This window comes from Sebastes umbrosus, chromosome 23 (assembly GCF_015220745.1).
Source record: "Sebastes umbrosus isolate fSebUmb1 chromosome 23, fSebUmb1.pri, whole genome shotgun sequence".
In the NCBI taxonomy this organism is placed as follows: Eukaryota; Metazoa; Chordata; class Actinopteri; order Perciformes; family Sebastidae; genus Sebastes; species Sebastes umbrosus.
This window is the reverse complement of record NC_051291.1, coordinates 6,479,920-6,504,831: the sequence shown is the minus strand read 5'-3', so window position 1 is coordinate 6,504,831 and position 24,912 is coordinate 6,479,920. Positions and strand designations below refer to the sequence as shown.

At 40.5% G+C, this 24,912-nt stretch overlaps 1 protein-coding gene across 3 annotated transcripts in view; it reads right to left on the bottom strand.

The window, feature by feature from the left end:
- Positions 1-24,333, bottom strand: part of LOC119482792 (thymidine phosphorylase-like) — a 37,699-nt gene extending 13,366 nt beyond the window's left edge. Inside the window, exons 1-6 of one of the 3 annotated variants that reach the window (XM_037760667.1) lie at positions 24,315-24,333; positions 12,754-12,797; positions 11,339-11,444; positions 8,739-8,782; positions 8,054-8,159; positions 5,021-5,064 (exon numbers count right to left, since the gene is read on the bottom strand). The gene's annotated coding sequence lies outside the window, so the exon portion shown is untranslated. Of the gene's footprint in view, positions 1-288; positions 379-1,384; positions 1,429-5,020; positions 5,065-8,053; positions 8,160-8,738; positions 8,783-11,338; positions 11,445-12,753; positions 12,798-24,314 lie in introns of those variants that run through there. The other 2 variants (XM_037760668.1, XM_037760666.1) reach the window with 2 other exon arrangements.
- Between the last annotated feature and the right edge of the window lie 579 nt (positions 24,334-24,912).

Below are 24,912 nucleotides of genomic sequence, written 5' to 3'. Positions count from 1 at the left end.
CACCTTTTAGAGCAAATTTTATACACTTGTACTTTTATAGTGCTATTTTTATATACTTGTACCTTAAGTGGTACTTTTATATACTTGTACGTTTAATGCTACTCTTACATACTTGCAACTTTAGTGCTACTTTCATATATTTGTACCTTTATTGCTACTTCTATATACTTGTACTTTTATGTGCAATCCTGTGTTGTATAAACTGAACCTTGAACCAGCGACCTTCAGCTCCATGTGCTCAGATTAACAAATCAGATTTAAAAAAATGATAAAAATAGTTGCACACACCTGAACGCTATGATGTTGCTGCATGCTGCACCTTTAACAGACTGAAAGCGGGCGAGCCACAGCATGTTAGCTGGCAGGTGGATTTTAGCCTTAAGGAGCTTCTGTCCTGTAGGGATGCAACAACAAACAGAAAGTTAAAATCAAAGTTCACCACAGTGACTTTCATTATATATTCACCAGTGAATTTAATCAGTGATTCAGCAGCTTTTGAGTCCTGAGAAGGCCTCACTGTCAGTCATTAACTCAATTTCAAACTTCCAGCATCTCAAGGTCAGAGGTCATTGTGATGGAATTTTCCATCAATTCCTCTCTTATTGGTAGAAAGGTCAGAGTGTCCCTCTGTTGACATTCTTGGGTTGGAGTCCTGTCTAGAGGAGCCACCGTTATCTGTACAGCTGTGTCTGTAGTGGAGACCGTAGAGCCAGTCGCTAGGGCAACCAGGGTCAGAGATGCCAGAGGAACGGAGTAAGTCAAAACATGATAAGGGGTAAGACACTGAGCACCGGGGAGGAAGGGCAGAGTTGTGAGGCCTTCACGCAGAGAGCATCTATTGTGGAGACCTGACAATTCTCCTTGATCAAGCTTCAATAAACCTTCTTTTGTAAGACATCATCAGCTCCAGACCTCTTCCTTCCAAAGATAACTTGTGTATCAATTATTCCATCACAGTCATAAACCAGGTTAGAGGTGATAAACCTGTTGAGTAAATGTGAAAGAACCAGACAGGACCAGACTTTAGACAATCTCAGGGCCTCACATGTTCAACTTTGTCACCAAAGGGAATTAGAACAAAGATAAATAAATAAAGAAGCAAATTAAAAAAAGAAATATCAATTTATGTCACATTTTATCATTTAATTAATGGATACATTTATTTTTTAATGTTATTTAATGACATATTTATTTATTTATACTTATTTATATAAATAAGTTTGGTAAATAAATAAGCAAGGAAAGAAAAAATCATGCAGAAATAAATAAATAAATTATTTTTTAAAAATAATATCAAATAAATAAAAAAGAATATCTTTGTTGTTGTTTATTTGCCTCAACAACATCAGTAATACACACACAAATCACAGTCAGAGTAGCGTACCTGTTGTGGTGTTTTCAGTCAGTGAGGAATGAGGAGCGTCGACCCTGCAAATACATAAAGAAATGAGAGGTCAGGGGTCCGCCGGCCAATGGGAGTGCAGGGAGGAGGAGGAGGAGGTGGAAGTTGAACTGTTTTTTTAATATAAACCAGGGCTCCCAGTTATCTTCCAAATAAATCTAGTTTAACTCCTCTGTCAGAATGCAGCTTATATGGCCGTGCAGTGTCAGAATGCAGCTTATATGGCCCTGCAGTGTCTAACGGCAGTCCTTTGTTGTTACAGTATTTGCATGTTGAGTCTTGTCACGCTGCTTCCTGTGAAATATAATCCCAGCAGTTCCTTCAATTTGTGCATAAAAAGAGTTTAGTTTAAGTATTCTCCTCGCCTTATTCTGGCGGAATACTTCCTTCAGGGAACGCAGCGGTCTGGGTTAGTTCAGGCAAACAATGTTCTCAGATTTGCTGAACTCACAAAATCAATGACAGATGTAGTCAAGAACACATGAAGTGTGACTCATAAGGGAAGCGAGTCAGGGTGGATAACAAAACACAGATGTTCGCCTCATGTGACCCTGTGTGAAACCAGCACTAGAGCTACTTTGATATACTTGTACCTTTTAGAACTACTTTGATATACTTGTATCTTTTAGAACTACTTTGATATACTTGTACCTTTTAGAACTACTTTGATATACTTGTACCTTTTAGAACTACTTTGATATACTTGTACTTTTAGAACTACTTTGATATACTTGTACCTTTTAGAACTACTTTGATATACTTGTACCTTTTAGAACTACTTTGATATACTTGTACTTTTAGAACTACTTTGATATACTTGTACCTTTAGAACTACTTTGATATACTTGTACCTTTAGAGCTACACAGCACGGATTGGTTACACGCCATGAGCACTAGCCAATCAACACTGAGGGTTAGCGTCCCTCAGACATGCAGACAAAAACCGACTAGACAGACGGAGCTGCTCCGGGTGTGTCCCTTCATTAAAACGGAAGATATTGTTGCGCAAGTTCCAATAAACCTCCCAAACCTTTATGCTGAAGTTGCAGAAACACCACGATCCTATCTATTTATATGCTAACGAGCATGTCGAGTTTACCAGTTACACAGTTGAACTGAAACTTGCTCTAGCTGCTGATTGGGCAATGGGAGTGCAGGGAGGAGGAGGAGGAGGTGGAAGTTGAACTGTTTTTTTTATATAAACCAGGGCTCCCAGTTATCTTCCAAATAAATAGTTTAACTCCTCTGTCAGAATGCAGCTTATATGGCCCTGCAGTGTCAGAATGCAGCTTATATGGCCGTGCAGTGTCAGAACGCAGCTTATATGGCCCTGCAGTGTCTAACGGCAGTCCTTTGTTGTTACAGTATTTGCATGTTGAGTCCTGCCACGTTGCTTCCTGTGAAATATAATCCCAGCAGTTCCTTCAATTTGTGCATAAAAAGAGTTTAGTTTAAGTATTCTCCTCGCCTTATTCTGGCAGAATACTTCCTTCAGGGAACGCAGCGGTCTGGGTTAGTTCAGGCAAACAATGAAGTGTGACTCATAAGGGAAGAGAGTCAGGGTGGATCACAAAACACAGATGTTCGCCTCATGTGACCCTGTGTGAAACCAGCATTAGAGCTACTTTGATATACTTGTACCTTTTAGAACTACTTTGATATACTTGTACCTTTTAGAACTACTTTGATATACTTGTACCTTTAGAGCTACTTTGATATACTTGTACCTTTAGAGCTACTTTGATATACTTGTACCTTTAGAGCTACACAGCACTGATTGGTTACACGCCATGAGCACTAGCCAATCAACACTGAGGGTTAGCGTCCCTCAGACATGCAGACAAAAACCGACTAGACAGACGGAGCTGCTCCGGGTGTGTTCCTTCATTAAAGCGGAAGATATTGTTGTGTAAGTTCCAATAAACCTCCCAAACCTTTATGCTGAAGTTGCAGAAACACCATGATTTGCCAACGCTACATTACTCGCCCGTACGAGTCTGTGTTTTTACATGAACGTTTACATGAACAACGTGAGCTGATGTGGAGCGTCGTAGAGCTTGAATGCGATAGCGAACGTCAATACCTTCATTTGTTGATCCATAATTTACCCAGCTGACTAGAAAAACATCTGATCGGATGGTCTTCACAGTCTCAACCAGGACTTACGTTACTAAAATAAGATCAGATTAGAGCTACTTTTATATACTTGTAACTTTTAGAGCTACTTTTATATACTTGCACCTTTTAGAGCAAATTTTATACACTTGTACTTTTATAGTGCTATTTTTATATACTTGTACCTTAAGTGGTACTTTTATATACTTGTACGTTTAATGCTACTCTTACATACTTGCAACTTTAGTGCTACTTTCATATATTTGTACCTTTATTGCTACTTCTATATACTTGTACTTTTATGTGCAATCCTGTGTTGTATAAACTGAACCTTGAACCAGCGACCTTCAGCTCCATGTGCTCAGATTAACAAATCAGATTTAAAAAAATGATAAAAATAGTTGCACACACCTGAACGCTATGATGTTTCTGCATGCTGCACCTTTAACAGACTGAAAGCGGGCGAGCCACAGCATGTTAGCTGGCAGGTGGATTTTAGCCTTAAGGAGCTCCTGTCCTGTAGGGATGCAACAACAAACAGAAAGTTAAAATCAAAGTTCACCACAGTGACTTTCATTATATATTCACCAGTGAATTTAATCAGTGATTCAGCAGCTTTTGAGTCCTGAGAAGGCCTCACTGTCAGTCATTAACTCAATTTCAAACTTCCAGTATCTCAAGGTCAGAGGTCATTGTGATGGAATTTTCCATCAATTCCTCTCTTATTGGTAGAAAGGTCAGAGTGTCCCTCTGTTGACATTCTTGGGTTGGAGTCCTGTCTAGAGGAGCCACCGTTATCTGTACAGCTGTGTCTGTAGTGGAGACCGTAGAGCCAGTCGCTAGGGCAACCAGGGTCAGAGATGCCAGAGGAACGGAGTAAGTCAAAACATGATAAGGGGTAAGACACTGAGCACCGGGGAGGAAGGGCAGAGTTGTGAGGCCTTCACGCAGAGAGCATCTATTGTGGAGACCTGACAATTCTCCTTGATCAAGCTTCAATAAACCTTCTTTTGTAAGACATCATCAGCTCCGGACCTCTTCCTTCCAAAGATAACTTGTGTATCAATTATTCCATCACAGTCATAAACCAGGTTAGAGGTGATAAACCTGTTGAGTAAATGTGAAAGAACCAGACAGGACCAGACTTTAGACAATCTCAGGGCCTCACATGTTCAACTTTGTCACCAAAGGGAATTAGAACAAAGATAAATAAATAAAGAAGCAAATTAAAAAAAGAAATATCAATTTATGTCACATTTTATCATTTAATTAATGGATACATTTATTTTTTAATGTTATTTAATGACATATTTATTTATTTATACTTATTTATATAAATAAGTTTGGTAAATAAATAAGCAAGGAAAGAAAAAATCATGCAGAAATAAATAAATTATTTTTTAAAAATAATATCAAATAAATAAAAAAGAATATCTTTGTTGTTGTTTATTTGCCTCAACAACATCAGTAATACACACACAAATCACAGTCAGAGTAGCGTACCTGTTGTGGTGTTTTCAGTCAGCGAGGAATGAGGAGCGTCGACCCTGCAAATACATAAAGAAATGAGAGGTCAGGGGTCCGCCGGCCAATGCGAGTGCAGGGAAGAGGAGGAGGAGGTGGAAGTTGAACTGTTTTTTTAATATAAACCAGGGCTCCCAGTTATCTTCCAAATAAATCTAGTTTAACTCCTCTGTCAGAATGCAGCTTATATGGCCGTGCAGTGTCAGAATGCAGCTTATATGGCCCTGCAGTGTCTAACGGCAGTCCTTTGTTGTTACAGTATTTGCATGTTGAGTCTTGTCACGCTGCTTCCTGTGAAATATAATCCCAGCAGTTCCTTCAATTTGTGCATAAAAAGAGTTTAGTTTAAGTATTCTCCTCGCCTTATTCTGGCGGAATACTTCCTTCAGGGAACGCAGCGGTCTGGGTTAGTTCAGGCAAACAATGTTCTCAGATTTGCTGAACTCACAAAATCAATGACAGATGTAGTCAAGAACACATGAAGTGTGACTCATAAGGGAAGCGAGTCAGGGTGGATAACAAAACACAGATGTTCGCCTCATGTGACCCTGTGTGAAACCAGCACTAGAGCTACTTTGATATACTTGTACCTTTTAGAACTACTTTGATATACTTGTATCTTTTAGAACTACTTTGATATACTTGTACCTTTTAGAACTACTTTGATATACTTGTACCTTTTAGAACTACTTTGATATACTTGTACTTTTAGAACTACTTTGATATACTTGTACTTTTAGAACTACTTTGATATACTTGTATCTTTTAGAACTACTTTGATATACTTGTACCTTTTAGAACTACTTTGATATACTTGTACCTTTTAGAACTACTTTGATATACTTGTACCTTTTAGAACTACTTTGATATACTTGTACTTTTAGAACTACTTTGATATACTTGTACCTTTTAGAACTACTTTGATATACTTGTACCTTTTAGAACTACTTTGATATACTTGTACTTTTAGAACTACTTTGATATACTTGTACTTTTAGAACTACTTTGATATACTTGTACCTTTAGAGCTACACAGCACTGATTGGTTACACGCCATGAGCACTAGCCAATCAACACTGAGGGTTAGCGTCCCTCAGACATGCAGACAAAAACCGACTAGACAGACGGAGCTGCTCCGGGTGTGTCCCTTCATTAAAGCGGAAGATATTGTTGCGCAAGTTCCAATAAACCTCCCAAACCTTTATGCTGAAGTTGCAGAAACACCACGATCCTATCTATTTATATGCTAACGAGCATGTCGAGTTTACCAGTTACACAGTTGAACTGAAACTTGCTCTAGCTGCTGATTGGGCAATGGGAGTGCAGGGAGAAGGAGGAGGAGGAGGAGGAAGTGGAAGTTGAACTGTTTTTTTTATATAAACCAGGGCTCCCAGTTATCTTCCAAATAAATAGTTTAACTCCTCTGTCAGAACGCAGCTTATATGGCCCTGCAGTGTCAGAACGCAGCTTATATGGCCCTGCAGTGTCTAACAGCAGTCCTTTGTTGTTACAGTATTTGCATGTTGAGTCCTGCCACGTTGCTTCCTGTGAAATATAATCCCAGCAGTTCCTTCAATTTGTGCATAAAAAGAGTTTAGTTTAAGTAATCTCCTCGCCTTATTCTGGCAGAATACTTCCTTCAGGGAACGCAGCGGTCTGGGTTAGTTCAGGCAAACAATGAAGTGTGACTCATAAGGGAAGCGAGTCAGGGTGGATCACAAAACACAGATGTTCGCCTCATGTGACCCTGTGTGAAACCAGCATTAGAACTACTTTGATATACTTGTACCTTTTAGAACTACTTTGATATACTTGTACCTTTAGAGCTACTTTGATATACTTGTACCTTTTAGAACTACTTTTATATACTTGTACCTTTTAAAACTACTTTGATATACTTGTACCTTTTAGAACTACTTTGATATACTTGTACCTTTTAGAACTACTTTGATATACTTGTACCTTTTAAAACTACTTTGATATACTTGTACCTTTTAAAACTACTTTGATATACTTGTACCTTTTAGAACTACTTTGATATACTTGTACCTTTTAGAACTACTTTGATATACTTGTACCTTTTAGAACTACTTTGATATACTTGTACCTTTAGAACTACTTTGATATACTTGTACCTTTAGAGCTACTTTGATATACTTGTACCTTTAGAGCTACACAGCACTGATTGGTTACACGCCATGAGCACTAGCCAATCAACACTGAGGGTTAGCGTCCCTCAGACATGCAGACAAAAACCGACTAGACAGACGGAGCTGCTCCGGGTGTGTCCCTTCATTAAAACGGAAGATATTGTTGCGCAAGTTCCAATAAACCTCCCAAACCTTTATGCTGAAGTTGCAGAAACACCACGATCCTATCTATTTATATGCTAACGAGCATGTCTAGTTTACCAGTTACACAGTTGAACTGAAACTTGCTCTAGCTGCTGATTTGCCAACGCTACATTACTCGCCCGTACGAGTCTGTGTTTTTACATGAACGTTTACATGAACAACGTGAGCTGATGTGGAGCGTCGTAGAGCTTGAATGCGATAGCGAACGTCAATACCTTCATTTGTTGATCCATAATTTACCCAGCTGACTAGAAAAACATCTGATCGGATGGTCTTCACAGTCTCAACCAGGACTTACGTTACTAAAATAAGATCAGATTAGAGCTACTTTTATATACTTGTAACTTTTAGAGCTACTTTTATATACTTGCACCTTTTAGAGCAAATTTTATACACTTGTACTTTTATAGTGCTATTTTTATATACTTGTACCTTAAGTGGTACTTTTATATACTTGTACGTTTAATGCTACTCTTACATACTTGCAACTTTAGTGCTACTTTCATATATTTGTACCTTTATTGCTACTTCTATATACTTGTACTTTTATGTGCAATCCTGTGTTGTATAAACTGAACCTTGAACCAGCGACCTTCAGCTCCATGTGCTCAGATTAACAAATCAGATTTTAAAACATGATAAAAATAGTTGCACACACCTGAACGCTATGATGTTGCTGCATGCTGCACCTTTAACGGACTGAAAGCGGGTGAGCCACAGCATGTTAGCTGGTAGGTGGATTTAAGCCTTAAGGAGCTCCTGTCCTGTAGGGATGCAACAACAAACAGAAAGTTAAAATCAAAGTTCACCACAGTGACTTTCATTATATATCCACCAGTGAATTTAATCAGTGATTCAGCAGCTTTTGAGTCCTGAGAAGGCCTCACTGTCAGTCATTAACTCAATTTCAAACTTCCAGCATCTCAAGGTTAGAGGTGATAAACCTGTTGAGTAAATGTGAAAGAACCAGACAGGACCAGACTTTAGACAATCTCAGGGCCTCACATGTTCAACTTTGTCACCAAAGGGAATTAGAACAAAGATAAATAAATAAAGAAGCAAATTAAAAAAAAGAAATATCAATTTATGTCACATTTTATCATTTAATTAATGGATACATTTATTTTTTAATGTTATTTAATGACATATTTATTTATTTATACTTATTTATATAAATAAGTTTGGTAAATAAATAAGCAAGGAAAGAAAAAATCATGCAGAAATAAATAAATAAATAATTTTTAAAAAATAATATCAAATAAATAAAAAAGAATATCTTTATTGTTGTTTATTTGCCTCAACAACATCAGTAATACACACAAATCACAGTCAGAGTAGCGTACCTGTTGTGGTGTTTTCAGTCAGCGAGGAATGAGGAGCGTCGACCCTGCAAATACATAAAGAAATGAGAGGTCAGGGGTCCGCCAGCCAATGGGAGTGCAGGGAGGAGGAGGAGGAGGAGGTGGAAGTTGAACTGTTTTTTTAATATAAACCAGGGCTCCCAGTTATCTTCCAAATAAATCTAGTTTAACTCCTCTGTCAGAATGCATCTTATATGGCCGTGCAGTGTCAGAATGCAGCTTATATGGCCGTGCAGTGTCTAACGGCAGTCCTTTGTTGTTACAGTATTTGCATGTTGAGTCCTGTCACGCTGCTTCTTGTGAAATATAATCCCAGCAGTTCCTTCAATTTGTGCATAAAAAGAGTTTAGTTTAAGTATTCTCCTCGCCTTATTCTGGCGGAATACTTCCTTCAGGGAACGCAGCGGTCTGGGTTAGTTCAGGCAAACAATGTTCTCAGATTTGCTGAACTCACAAAATCAATGACAGATGTAGTCAAGAATGCATGAAGTGTGACTCATAAGGGAAGCGAGTCAGGGTGGATAACAAAACACAGATGTTCGCCTCATGTGACCCTGTGTGAAACCAGCACTAGAACTACTTTGATATACTTGTACCTTTTAGAACTACTTTGATATACTTGTACCTTTTAGAACTACTTTGATATACTTGTATCTTTTAGAACTACTTTGATATACTTGTACCTTTTAGAACTACTTTGATATACTTGTACTTTTAGAACTACTTTGATATACTTGTACTTTTAGAACTACTTTGATATACTTGTACCTTTTAGAACTACTTTGATATACTTGTACCTTTTAGAACTACTTTGATATACTTGTACCTTTTAGAGCTACTTTGATATACTTGTACCTTTAGAGCTACACAGCACTGATTGGTTACACGCCATGAGCACTAGCCAATCAACACTGAGGGTTAGCGTCCCTCAGACATGCAGACAAAAACCGACTAGACAGACGGAGCTGCTCCGGGTGTGTCCCTTCATTAAAGCGGAAGATATTGTTGCGCAAGTTCCAATAAACCTCCCAAACCTTTATGCTGAAGTTGCAGAAACACCACGATCCTATCTATTTATATGCTAACGAGCATGTCGAGTTTACCAGTTACACAGTTGAACTGAAACTTGCTCTAGCTGCTGATTGGGCAATGGGAGTGCAGGGAGAAGGAGGAGGAGGAGGTGGAAGTTGAACTGTTTTTTTTATATAAACCAGGGCTCCCAGTTATCTTCCAAATAAATAGTTTAACTCCTCTGTCAGAACGCAGCTTATATGGCCCTGCAGTGTCTAACGGCAGTCCTTTGTTGTTACAGTATTTGCATGTTGAGTCCTGCCACGTTGCTTCCTGTGAAATATAATCCCAGCAGTTCCTTCAATTTGTGCATAAAAAGAGTTTAGTTTAAGTATTCTCCTCGCCTTATTCTGGCAGAATACTTCCTTTAGGGAACGCAGCAGTCTGGGTTAGTTCAGGCAAACAATGAAGTGTGACTCATAAGGGAAGAGAGTCAGGGTGGATCACAAAACACAGATGTTCGCCTCATGTGACCCTGTGTGAAACCAGCATTAGAGCTACTTTGATATACTTGTACCTTTTAGAGCTACTTTGATATACTTGTACCTTTTAGAACTACTTTGATATACTTGTACCTTTTAGAGCTACTTTGATATACTTGTACCTTTTAGAACTACTTTGATATACTTGTACCTTTTAAAACTACTTTGATATACTTGTACCTTTTAGAACTACTTTGATATACTTGTACCTTTAGAGCTACACAGCACTGATTGGTTACACGCCATGAGCACTAGCCAATCAACACTGAGGGTTAGCGTCCCTCAGACATGCAGACAAAAACCGACTAGACAGACGGAGCTGCTCCGGATGTGTCCCTTCATTAAAGCGGAAGTTATTGTTGTGTAAGTTCCAATAAACCTCCCAAACCTTTATGCTGAAGTTGCAGAAACACCACGATCCTATCTATTTATATGCTAACGAGCATGTCTAGTTTACCAGTTACACAGTTGAACTGAAACTTGCTCTAGCTGCTGATTGGGCAATGCTACATTACTCGCCCGTACGAGTCTGTGTTTTTACATGAACGTTTACATGAACAACGTGAGCTGATGTGGAGCGTCGTAGAGCTTGAATGCGATAGCGAACGTCAATACCTTCATTTGTTGATCCATAATTTACCCAGCTGACTAGAAAAACATCTGATCGGATGGTCTTCACAGTCTCAACCAGGACTTACGTTACTAAAATAAGATCAGATTAGAGCTACTTTTATATACTTGCACCTTTTAGAGCAAATTTTATACACTTGTACTTTTATAGTGCTATTTTTATATACTTGTACCTTAAGTGGTACTTTTATATACTTGTACGTTTAATGCTACTCTTACATACTTGCAACTTTAGTGCTACTTTCATATATTTGTACCTTTATTGCTACTTCTATATACTTGTACTTTTATGTGCAATCCTGTGTTGTATAAACTGAACCTTGAACCAGCGACCTTCAGCTCCATGTGCTCAGATTAACAAATCAGATTTTAAAACATGATAAAAATAGTTGCACACACCTGAACGCTATGATGTTGCTGCATGCTGCACCTTTAACGGACTGAAAGCGGGCGAGCCACAGCATGTTAGCTGGTAGGTGGATTTAAGCCTTAAGGAGCTTCTGTCCTGTAGGGATGCAACAACAAACAGAAAGTTAAAATCAAAGTTCACCACAGTGACTTTCATTATATATCCACCAGTGAATTTAATCAGTGATTCAGCAGCTTTTGAGTCCTGAGAAGGCCTCACTGTCAGTCATTAACTCAATTTCAAACTTCCAGCATCTCAAGGTCAGAGGTCATAAACCAGGCTAGAGGTGATAAACCTGTTGAGTAAATGTGAAAGAACCAGACAGGACCAGACTTTAGATAATCTCAGGGCCTCACATGTTCAACTTTGTCACCATAAGACAGTGACCTGACATTTTAGATCTCTGTAACTGCAAACAACAGATTGCTGAAATACTTGTTATGTCTTGTGATGCTCTGTTGTCTGCTGTGTGCTGACGCATTGATACACTTTCTATCCTTCTCTTCTTTTCTTCTTTGCACTTATTTTCGTGTTATGCTTTAAATGTATAAATACTGACTACTCTTTGTATTCGGGGCTCACTTGCCACAGTCCACAACAGGTGGCTGTGCTCGTGAGTCCATCTGCAGATGCTTTAGTTATTAATGTATGCCTTTTTATTAAATTCACTGAAAGACAAGTTGTTACGTTGGTTTGTGTCTTGTTTTAACAGAAACTGCCACCACACGGGTTACCTCCATAGATAAGGTGGTTTTCAGTCTTCTGCCTGATCAACTGAAGTCTGGGGAAATCGGTACCGCCACAACTCTTCTGTTTAATTTTCCCTTATATTTATTCAAATATTTATTTTTAATTAGTTGTTAAATGTATATGTATAATGTTTATTTTTTATTTATTTTACTTCATTCATTTATTTTTACTTATTTATATAAATAAGTTTGGGAAATAAATAAGTGATGAAATGCAAAGGAAAAATCATACATAAATACGTAAATAAATACATACATTTAAAAATAAACACAATTAAATAAATGCAAAAATAAATTTAGAAAATGAATGCAAAAATAAATAAATAAATTTAAAATTGAGTCAAAGTAAATGCATAAATAAATAAAGGGGGTAATTATACAGAAGTTTAAATAAATAAGGAAATTAGAACAAAGATAAATAAATAAAGAAGCAAATTAAAAAAAGAAATATCAATTTATGTCACATTTTATCATTTAATTAATGGATACATTTATTTTTTAATGTTATTTAATGACATATTTATTTATTTATACTTATTTATATAAATAAGTTTGGTAAATAAATAAGCAAAGAAAGAAAAAATCTCTTTGTTGTTGTTGTTTATTTGCCTCAACAACATCAGTAATACACACAAATCACAGTCAGAGTAGCGTACCTGTTGTGGTGTTTTCAGTCAGCGAGGAATGAGGAGCGTCGACCCTGCAAATACATAAAGATATGAGAGGTCAGGGGTCCGCCGGCCAATGGGAGTGCAGGGAGGAGGAGGAGGAGGAGGAGGAGGAGGAGGAGGAAGAGGAGCAGGAGGAGGAGGTGGAAGTGGAAGTTGAACTGTTTTTTTTATATAAACCAGGGCTCCCAGTTATCTTCCAAATAAATCTAGTTTAACTCCTCTGTCAGAATGCAGCTTATATGGCCCTGCAGTGTCAGAATGCAGCTTATATGGCCCTGCAGTGTCTAACGGCAGTCCTTTGACAGTATTTGCATGTTGAGTACTATCACGCTGCTTCCTGTGAAATATAATCCCAGCAGTTCATTCAATTTGTGCATAAAAAGAGTTTAGTTTAAGTATTGTGGTGGCAGTTTCTGTTAAAACAAGACACAAACCAACGTAACAACTTGTCTTTCAGTGAATTTAATAAAAAGGCATACATTAATAACTAAAGCATCTGCAGATGGACTCACGAGCACAGCCACCTGTTGTGGACTGTGGCAAGTGAGCCCCGAATACAAAGAGTAGTCAGTATTTATACATTTAAAGCATAACACGAAAATAAGTGCAAAGAAGAAAAGAAGAGAAGGATAGAAAGTGTATCAATGCGTCAGCACACAGCAGACAACAGAGCATCACAAGACATAACAAGTATTTCAGCAATCTGTTGTTTGCAGTTACAGAGATCTAAAATGTCAGGTCACTGTCTTATGGTGACGAAGTTGAACATGTGAGGCCCTGAGATTATCTAAAGGTACAGTGTTAAACTGCAGATATGAAAATTGCCATTACATTATTCTCCTCGCCTTATTCTGGCAGAATACTTCCTTCAGGGAACGCAGCAGTCTGGGTTAGTTCAGGCAAACAATGAAGTGTGACTCATAATGGAAGAGACTCAGGGTGGATCACAAAACACAGATGTTCGCCTCATGTGACCCTGTGTGAAACCAGCATTAGAACTACTTTGATATACTTGTACCTTTTAGAACTACTTTGATATACTTGTACCTTTAGAGCTACTTTGATATACTTGTACCTTTAGAGCTACTTTGATATACTTGTACCTTTTAGAACTACTTTGATATACTTGTACCTTTTAGAGCTACTTTGATATACTTGTACCTTTAGAGCTACACAGCACTGATTGGTTACACGCCATGAGCACTAGCCAATCAACACTGAGGGTTAGCGTCCCTCAGACATGCAGACAAAAACCGACTAGACAGACGGAGCTGCTCCGGATGTGTCCCTTCATTAAAGCGGAAGTTATTGTTGTGTAAGTTCCAATAAACCTCCCAAACCTTTATGCTGAAGTTGCAGAAACACCACGATCCTATCTATTTATATGCTAACGAGCATGTCTAGTTTACCAGTTACACAGTTGAACTGAAACTTGCTCTAGCTGCTGATTTGCCAACGCTACATTACTCGCCCGTACGAGTCTGTGTTTTTACATGAACGTTTACATGAACAACGTGAGCTGATGTGGAGCGTCGTAGAGCTTGAATGTGATAGCGAACGTCAATACCTTCATTTGTTGATCCATAATTTACCCAGCTGACTAGAAAAACATCTGATCGGATGGTCTTCACAGTCTCAACCAGGACTTACGTTACTAAAATAAGATCAGATTAGAGCTACTTTTATATACTTGTACCTTTAGAGCAACTTTTATATACTTGTACTTTTATATACTTGCACCTGTAATGCTACTTTTATATACTTGTAGGGCTTAAAAGAGGAAGGAAACTGCAGACCCAGTTTCATTATGATCTCTCCTTCACTAAATGCAACATATGTTATCATCCTCTTCCCGAGGACTATGTTGATGTTCTGGAAAAACAGATTCGAACCAGGGTGCAACGAAGAAATTAGTCACTTCGAGACTTGCTTCTTTAGAGCAACTTTTATATACTTGTACTTTTATAGAGCTACTTTTTTATACTTGTACCTTAAGTGGTACTTTTATATACTTGTACGTTTAATGCTACTCCTACATACTTGTATATACTTGAACCTGTAATGCTACTTTTATATACTTGTACCTTTTAGAGCAATTTTTATATATTTGTACTTTTATAGTGCTATTTTTATATACCTTTTTTTATGTACTGAAGGAACTGGCCTTCTACCTCCGAGAGGCCAAGGCCCAGTTACGTGCTGGTTGATCTTGTATGACAAAGAGATTTTCCAAACAGATGGGTTAAAGCATAATAATACAATTTATTCCGAATAATTAAATGTTGCACAAGTAAAAGTAAAAGAGTTTACAGATATATCTGGATCCAACCTACATGTCCCTGACAACATACAATGCATGGGTCAGTTCGTGAAGTCTGAATCCCGAGCTCTCCCTGATCCAGTCTTTTTATGGTTTACACAGTATCAATAGTCATGAGGTGTGACGCGTGATGCCTCTGCTGCATTCATCCTTCCTCGTTATCCCCTTCTGGCTCCGTCCTCATGACCTTGGAACATGAAACATCATCTGCCACACTCCCCTCTTTTCTCACCCTTGACTCTATTCATAAAACATCCAATAGTGAGGCCTTTGTATGCATTTTTAGAGTATAAGAAATCCAACAGATATTGTAGAGTATAAGAAATCCAACAGATATTGTAGAGTATAATAAATCCAACAGATATTGTAGAGTATAATAAATCCAACAGACCCTCTTTTGAACTTAACTAAGTTCACCTACAGATAATGTTACATACAGATATATTTATTATACGCATATATAATGTTACGTACAGATGTTTTAATTATAAGCATCATCATGTTACGTACAGATGTTTTAATTATAAGCATCTTCACACAACCTCTTCAGGATCAACATCTTCACTATCCCCCACCATTTCCAGGAGACCCTGTCTCTCCGCTTGGAACATGGCCATCTGATAAGGAGGAGGTGCATCCGGATGCTTTCGTTGCACAGCTGAAATGATCACACGCTCAGTGAGGTGGCGAATGCATGGAATACAACAACAACCACATAGTACTAAGCATCCACACACAGCAATGATTGAGGAGAATAGAGATACCACCATGGACTTCCATTTCCCAAAGGTACGGTCTAACCAGTCGTTAATGGGGCTGTTGATACCTGAGTCATCGTGCATGGATTCAGACAGCGTCCGGAGCCCCTCTAGCGCCTTAGTTACAGTCCCGTCCGGCGCTGTATTGTTAGGGATGAAAATACAACATGAGTCTTGGAACATTGAGCATACACCGCCTTTCTCTGCCAGCAACATATCTAATGCCATTCTATTTTGGATCACCATCAGTGACGTAGGAGCCATTTGTTCAGCTAGTCCGGCAATTGCATCACGGGTTAGATTAGTCAAACGGAGAACATTATAGTGGATGTAGTTAATGCGGTCAACATTTTTGTTAGGAGTGATAGGGATCAGAGCACTTCTTATAGGTATGTTTTCAAAACCTGCAGCTATTTGGTCAGCTAGTTTATATTCATTAGGGAAGCTACCTCACTACATCATTCTTTATAATCTTGGTTTAGCCTTCCCCCCCTTGTAGCCCACACCTTCCACCCTGCTTCTGAGTGAAAGCATTGTCTATTGTTAAAGAGTTACTTGTGATTAGCCAGTTTTAGCAGAGTGCAGAGGCGAGGATGATAAGTAATGTATCTAAACTAGTACAGTCTGTGCTTTCCCAGGTTATTCTTTATCCTTTTATCATGAATAACTAAAATGGTAACTGAAAACACGAAAATACATGAATTGCATTAAGATAGTAATATGAAATGAACGAGGACAAGAGAGGTAAACACAAATGCTACAGCAAACGCTACTAGCAGTTTGTCGTACTGCATGATGCTTCTAGTTTGTTTTCCTGCGCGCAACTGAAAAACTTTTATCTGGGTGATCCTATTTTATACTGGTTTGGGAAAGGAAGTGAAATTTCTCTCTGGTGGATTCTCCCCACCCCTGGTTTCTCTTTTTTATCTATTTTTATCTATTTTTGTCTATTTTTGTCTATTTTTGTCTATTTTAGCATTTATTCTAAGCAACAATTTTTAATACAATGTGATATATAATGTTTTTCAAAAACCACCTAGATGAGTCCACCTAAACAACCATGTTAGCCTGATTTAACTGTAAATACAGGCAAGACCTTGTAACCTTCTTTCCCTTATGTGTATCTCATCACAGTCACAGTTTATACAGTATATGAAAAATAAAAAATTATACGTGACCCTCTTTTCACGTAGCCTGGGCTCCTTGTGGGGCTGCCTCCTCTGCTTCAGGTCCTGTCCTGCTGCTGGAGCACTGTGTTAGGTGCCACCAGTTGAGTCCTTTTCCTGCAAGCTGCACAGCTGTTGCAGTTCTGGCCAGAACCTTGTGTGGGCCTGTCCAACGTGGCTCCGACCACTTCCTCTTTAACACCTTCAACCAAAGGTGTTCCAGGGGTCCGGGGTCAGGTCCTGGAACGTCCTCTGTGACAGGGGTGACAGGTTTGTCACCTGTATAGGAGAGAGCTGACACAAGAGCATTAACCTTCAAATAGTATGGTCGGTAACCGAGGTCAGGAAGGGGAGAGGGATTTTGGGACGGCCCTGGGAAAGGTCGGCCACACGTAAGCTCAAATGGTGTGAGTCCCGTTGACCGATTGACCGAGGCTCTGATGCCTATCAGTGCAATGGGCAGGGCTTCAGTCCAAGGGAGCTTAGTTGTGCGAACGATTTTTAGCAGCTTTAGCTTGATGGTCTGATTAGCACGTTCAACCTTTCCTTGCGATTCAGGGTGGTACACCGTGCCAAATTTGTGTTTTAGTCCCAGAGCCTTTTCAACAGATTGCAGGTCTTTATTTTTGAAATGTGAACCATTATCTGACCTGATCAATTTAGGAAACCCATGTTTCGGAATGTATTCATTCACCAGACATTTAATGACTGATTTTGCGTCCTCTTTTCCCGTAGGGTAGGCCTCAACCCAACGTGAAAATGCGTCCACAATTACTAGGAGGAATCTTTTCCCCCCAGCCCTTACTCCCATATCTGTAAAATCCATAAAGATTTCCTGTCCCGGGGCAGTGGGAGAAGGATGTTTTCCTGCCCTAGGAGTGATGGTCGGTCTGATGTTACATGTACTACATACGTCACACTTAGTCAAGAAGTCAGTTATAGTAGCATGTTTCCGGGGAATCCACCAGTGGCGGAGATCTCGTAACATCTGTTTGTGGCTTTTATGGTCAAGTCCATGAGTCTGAGTCAGTATTGAGGACATCCAACAGGGGGGCATAACTATTTGATCTCCGTTATACCATATACCATCAAACTGTTCTATAGCTCCCTTATCTTCCCAGATGGTTCGTTCTGCTGCTGTGGCAGATTCTTGAGCTTGTATGATGGAGAAATCAGTTATCTCAGAACCGAGATCTGCTGTGGTCATGACCATCATAGTAGGTAAATACCCTGCCGCCTTTTTAGCGGCTGCATCCGCTGCTTCGTTTCCTATACTTTCTAAGTCAGTGCCCTGACTGTGTCCTTTCACTTTGATCACAGCTACCCTCTGTGGTAACTGGATCGCTTCCAACAACTCTTTCATTAACTCCTCATGAGCCATAGGTTTATTCTGACTAGTCTTAAAACCCGCTTGCACCCAGCCAGACATATCTCTGTGAATTGCATTGCACACATACGCAGAGTCTGTGAAAATATTCACTGCCTTCCCTTCCGCTAACCGCAGAGCACAAACTACAGCCGTAAGTTCTGCTGCCTGAGCAGATTGTTTCCCATCAAGAGGACCGTGATCGAGAGTACATGGTTCCTCTTTTGCTGTATTCATAGACACCACAGCATAACCTGCTTTTAACCCTTCGGTGGGATGACGGAAACAGCAACCATCTGTAAATAAGCTAAGGTCAGTTTCCGTTAAAGGGGAGTTTTCTAAGTCCAGCCTTAGTTTTACAAAGGGCAGCGATTTGTCTGCACAGAAGTGCTTCTCGCCATCAGTCATATTGTCAGCCATATTACAGCCCTCATGTACAAAGGAGATGTGTGGTTTCGAGAGTACTTGTAAGATCTTGGTCTGTCTGAGGGGGGTGAGAGTGAAACAGGAGGAGGTGACATATGTTACAGTACTGTGAGAGGTCAGAATCTGTAGAGGATGGTGCATGACTATATGACCTACTTTGTCTACGATTTTTGCCAGAGCAGCTGCATATCTGACACAGGGGCTGGCTCTCTGTTCTTGTGTATCTAGCAAAATGCTACAATAGTACAATACATTCCTATCTCCTCTGTGTTTCTGATATAAGACACCATGAGCTGTACTAAGCTGCTCTGAGACATCCAGATGGAATGGTTGAGAGTAATCTGGGAGAGCGAGTGTTGCGGCCTCTGCCATTTCCTGCTTGAGGCGGATAAACACCTCCTCGGCCTCTGTAGACCATTCTAACTTAGCGGTGAGATTTCTCATTCCAGCCATGGTTACCATTTGTCTGAGTAACTGAGTGTCGCCTGCATAGTTAGGGATGTATTGTCTTGAATACCCAGTCAGCCCTAAGAATGATAACATCTCTTTTACTGTCTGTGGTTTCGGATGGTGGAGTATAGAGTCACGATGAGCTGGAGACATTGTGGTGCCCTTTGCTGACACTATTCTACCTAGGAACGAAACTTGTGCGCGGCAACACTGAAGTTTTTCCTTTGAGACTTTGTAACCGTAGTTATGTAACCTCAATAACAATGCATGGGTTAGTGACAGGCATACCTCAGCCGAGGGTGCGGCCACTAACAAGTCATCTACATATTGTACAATAAAACACCCCTCAGGGAGTTCAAGGCCGGCCAAGTGATTTCTCAAAGTTTCATTAAAAATAGAGGGGGAGAGTACAAACCCCTGTGGTAACACGTTATATGTCAGCCTTTGGCCTTCATATGTAAATGAGAAAATGTCCTGTAAATGATCTGCTAAGGGCAGGCAAAAGAAGGCGTTAGCCAAATCTATACATGTGAAAGATGTATGGGCTGGGGTGAGCATCGAGAGAGCAGAGTGGGGGTTCGGTACTGGTGTAACAGGAGTCAAAACCAGCTCATTGATGGCTCTTAAATCATGAGCCATTCTGTATGAGCCGGAGGGTTTGATTACTGGCAAAATGGGAGTGTTCCACTGAGAGTAAGATTTTCTTAATACTCCCGCCTTTATCAGTCCTTCAATCGTAGGAGAGATACCCTGGGCTGCTTCCACTTTATGCTTATACTGAGGTCTCCAGATAGGGCAGTAAGTCTTCATCTCGAAAGTTACCGGTTCCATGCTGCACCTGCCAACATCAAAGGGGCCCGTAGACCACAGTGAGGAAGGGAGAGCTGCCAACATGGAAGTGGCTCCTTCACCATCTAACATCTCCCTACCGTGGTGGCGTGTTAGTAACTCATGTTTGCAAATACCTGACACTGCATTGTAAAAGGAGAGTCTATATATGTTAGAGGATGGTGAGATTGAAACCCCCAAAAGGGAAGTGGGAACCCAGTCTGTCAGAGCGACTGCTGCTTTAACCATGGGGCCTAAGTCTTTAGCCTGATGTTTTGGAGCTATGGCTAGGGACACATGGGGAACAGCTTCTTCTGACATGCGATACCATTGTTCTTGTGCTTGGGTTAATTTTACTGCGGCTGCTACTCCTGCTGGTGCTATATAAACATCTCTTACTCCTATCCCCCAGGTTGTATCTAACAGGTTCTGTTGGAACTCATCTTGATACGTAAGATCATTATTTCTGTCATAATTCAGAGTGCAGTGGGGAGGATCGGGAACAGGGAGGTAAGGGTGTAGAGCCCTAATCCATGGTTGCCACATGTTGTAAAAGTCAATCAGAGGGTTTCGGTCGGCTAGCAGGGCCCAATATATGTCTGCACAGGGTGGTGGGGCATCAGGTGAGGTATCAGGACTCAACATGCACATGCGATCAGCACTGGAGGGCGAGGAGCACACCATTTCTTCTCCTCCGGGGAAACTCACTATCACAGCTTCTGGTGAACAATGTACAGAAGCCCCCAGTGCTGCCAAAACATCTCTTCCCAGGAGATCACGTGGACAATCAGGTGCATACAAAAAGGGGTGCTCCATCACCTGTCTCCCAAGCCGGACAGGAAGGGGAACAGTAAAAGGCAGTCTTTGTTCAGTGCCGGAAAATCCCAAAACGGAAACATAGTGAGAGGAAAGGGAACACATAGGTTTAGCTAAGGTGGAGTAACGTGCTCCCGTATCCACCATGAACCATCTTCGCTTTCCGTTCACTGTCAACTGGAGACAGGGCTCTGCCAGCCCCTGTCCCTCCATCTCCGTCGGGCACCCCTATGGGAACATTCCTGGTGTATATGGACCAGGTGGAGGTCCCTGCGCAGAGTACCCGCTGTATGCCTGCATTGGAGCTAGCTGTTGGTTTGGTGGAGTCTGTATTGTTGGCTGATATGACTGCTGTGGAGGCCCTCTCATCTGCTGTTGTTGTTTCTGAGGACAGTCACGTGCCCAGTGATCCGGGTTTCCGCAGATGTTACAACTGCCTCCTCTTGGTTGGGCATACCTCCTCCCCCTGCCTCCTCCTCCTCTCCCTCTGCCTCTATTCCGACCTTCATGATAAGGGGGCTGCTGATATGGGGCAGCTTGGTAAGGAACATGATACTGGGGTTGATACATAGCCTGTGACTGGCCCTGCAGTGGATAAGGATTCTGTGGCGGGGCTGGAGCTGGTGTTACAATTTGAGCCATCTGGGTATCTTTTTCTTTCCCTCCCTTTTTCTTATCTGTCGCACGAGTCCGTGCATCTGCCAACTGTAATTTAGTCAACTGAGCTACCATCTCTTTTAATGACTCATTTTCCTCTTCCTCCTCCTTGGTTTCTGCATCCTGATGATGGCAGAAATGTGTTTCCCATCTTGATGATTTTGCCCCTGCCATATCTGGATTCTCTTGCATCTTTCTCTTAACTCCTTCCGGAGCATGTTTTAACAGAGCTATTCTGAACAGAGACTGCTGTGATTCTTTATCTGGGTTCACCCCCGTAGCCCCCGCCCACTCTGTCTTTGCTCTTTCTATGAACGTGCGTCCACTCTCCCCGTTCTTAATCTTAAACACCAAGCTGTGGAGCTTACCCGCTGGTATGGGATACTTTTGTCTAATAGCATTACCGAAGGAGGTAGCGTAGGGGTTAAAGTTCCAAAGTACCACCTAACACTTGAAACAATGGTGCCATAACTTCGTTTGTATAATCACTGTCCTGTGGGGTTGGTACCGGACTAGGGGTAGGAGGAGGATAAGGAGGGGGGTTGGGATGTGGGCCAGGTGGGTACTGCTGATGGAGGGACATGTAATGTGGCGGCTGGCTAGTATGTGGGTTTGGTGGTGGGGGTGCGCTAGGACTGGGTGAGGGTTTCACTAGTGGTTTTGCTTCAGCGGTTTTTGCGTGGGTGGCTTTCGTCTGGCTGCCTAAGGCTGATAGTGCAGCCATCTGTATCACTTTATATTTTACCAATTTACTTGCCAACTCGTCTTCTTTCTTCCTCAATTTCCTCCTTACAAACATATGTCCCTTTTCTTTGTCTTGTCTTGCTTGCAGCAGCTTTCTATGAACCACCTGTATTAATGCTCTCATCACTGGCATGAATTTGGCTTCACTTCCCGTGGCTGGAAAATGCCCTTCCTTCACTGTCATGTTATACCAGTCATCTAGGTCTTGAGTCTCTTTATTTCTAGTCTTGGGGTCAAATGTACAGATTACATTGGTCCTGACTTTAGCCCATTGTTGTCCAAATGATAAACGGGGAGGCCCACAGCCACCCCGTTCCTCACAGTCTTTGTCAAATTCTCCGTCCATTCTGTCCAGTACTATTTCACACAGGTTTATTCAGTTTATGACAGTAACTAGATTCAGAGTAAATGGGTCGCTATGCCCCTCGCTGTGATCCTACCAACATAAGCTTCTACTGGACACTTTGATGTTCCAGCGATGTTGGCCCAGTATCAACAGTAAGTTTTAATTTTCCTCTGAATACTAGTTATTAATGTACACTCATACAGTTTTTATTACTAAACGGGCAGCTTTCCTCCTCTTAGTCTTTACCAAAAGGGCAGCTTGCTCCCCTAAATTAATTCAGCTTTCCTCCTTTTAGTTCTACTAAAAGGGCAGCTTTAATTCAGCTTTCCTCCTTTTAGTTTTACTAAAAGGGCAGCTTTAATTCAGCTTTCCTCCTTTTAGCTTTACTAAAAGGGCAGCTTTAATTCAGCTTTCCTCCTCTTGGATTTACCAAAAGGGCAGCTTTAATTCAGCTTTCCTCCTTTTGGATTTACCAAAAGGGCAGCTTTAATTCAGCTTTCCTCCTCTTGGATTTACCAAAAGGGCAGCTTTAATTCAGCTTTCCTCCTCTTGGATTTACCAAAAGGGCAGCTTTAATTCAGCTTTCCTCCTCTTGGATTTACCAAAAGGGCAGCTTTAATTCAGCTTTCCTCCTCTTGGATTTACCAAAAGGGCAGCTTTAATTGAAAAAGTCTTTACTTCTGCAACATTTATCACTACAAAGGAGATTCAGCACAACAAGAGAGATAATTTAGAGTAAGCCAATATGCAGAGTTCGATAAAACAGGTTCTGCTCACCTTTAAGATTTCAGGGCCCTTTCTCTCTCTCGCCGGTCTGTCCGTCCTTTGGACACGCTTCTCAATGCCGAAGATCACGTCGGGGTCACCAATTGAAGGAACTGGCCTTCTACCTCCGAGAGGCCAAGGCCCAGTTACGTGCTGGTTGATCTTGTATGACAAAGAGATTTTCCAAACAGATGGGTTAAAGCATAATAATACAATTTATTCCGAATAATTAAATGTTGCACAAGTAAAAGTAAAAGAGTTTACAGATATATCTGGATCCAACCTACATGTCCCTGACAACATACAATGCATGGGTCAGTTCGTGAAGTCTGAATCCCGAGCTCTCCCTGATCCAGTCTTTTTATGGTTTACACAGTATCAATAGTCATGAGGTGTGACGCGTGATGCCTCTGCTGCATTCATCCTTCCTCGTTATCCCCTTCTGGCTCCGTCCTCATGACCTTGGAACATGAAACATCATCTGCCACACTCCCCTCTTTTCTCACCCTTGACTCTATTCATAAAACATCCAATAGTGAGGCCTTTGTATGCATTTTTAGAGTATAAGAAATCCAACAGATATTGTAGAGTATAAGAAATCCAACAGATATTGTAGAGTATAATAAATCCAACAGATATTGTAGAGTATAATAAATCCAACAGTACCTTAAGTGGTACTTTTATATACTTGTACGTTTAATGCTACTCTTACATACTTGCAACTTTAGTGCTACTTTCATATATTTGTACCTTTATTGCTACTTCTATACACTTGTACTTTTATGTGCAATCCTGTGTTGTATAAACTGAACCTTGAACCTTGAACCAGCGACCTTCAGCTCCATGTGCTCAGATTAACAAATCAGATTTAAAAAAATGGTGGAATGAAAATAGTTGCACACACCTGAACGCTATAATGTTTCTGCATGCTGCACCTTTAACGGACTGAAAGCGGGCGAGCCACAGCACGTTAGCTGGCAGGTGGATTTTAGCCTTAAGGAGCTCCTGTCCTGTAGGGATGCAACAACAAACAGAAAGTTAAAATCAAAGTTCACCACAGTGACTTTCATTATATATCCACCAGTGAATTTAATCAGTGATTCAGCAGCTTTTGAGTCCTGAGAAGGCCTCACTGTCAGTCATTAACTCAATTTCAACTTCCAGCGTCCAAAAGTCAGAGGTCATAAACCTGCTGAGTAAATGTGAAAGAACCAGACAGGAAGGCGCGGGCGTTAACTTTGTAATAAATGACAGTTTATTATATAGATATTCGCTCACTGTAAACAGCTACACAGCTACTTTACAAAGATAAATCACTAAAAAGATGTTTGTGGTGTAAAGTTTCCACTGGTTTTTATTGATAGTCCAGTGTGGAAGGCTACGCAAGTTAACATCTGTGAGTAGCTAAAAGGCATCAGTACACTTTAAGCGGCGTGTCTGAAACCTCCTCCGTCTACACACCTTTTCCAAAGTCTGAATTTGGGACAAGTTTTGTAGCTTTT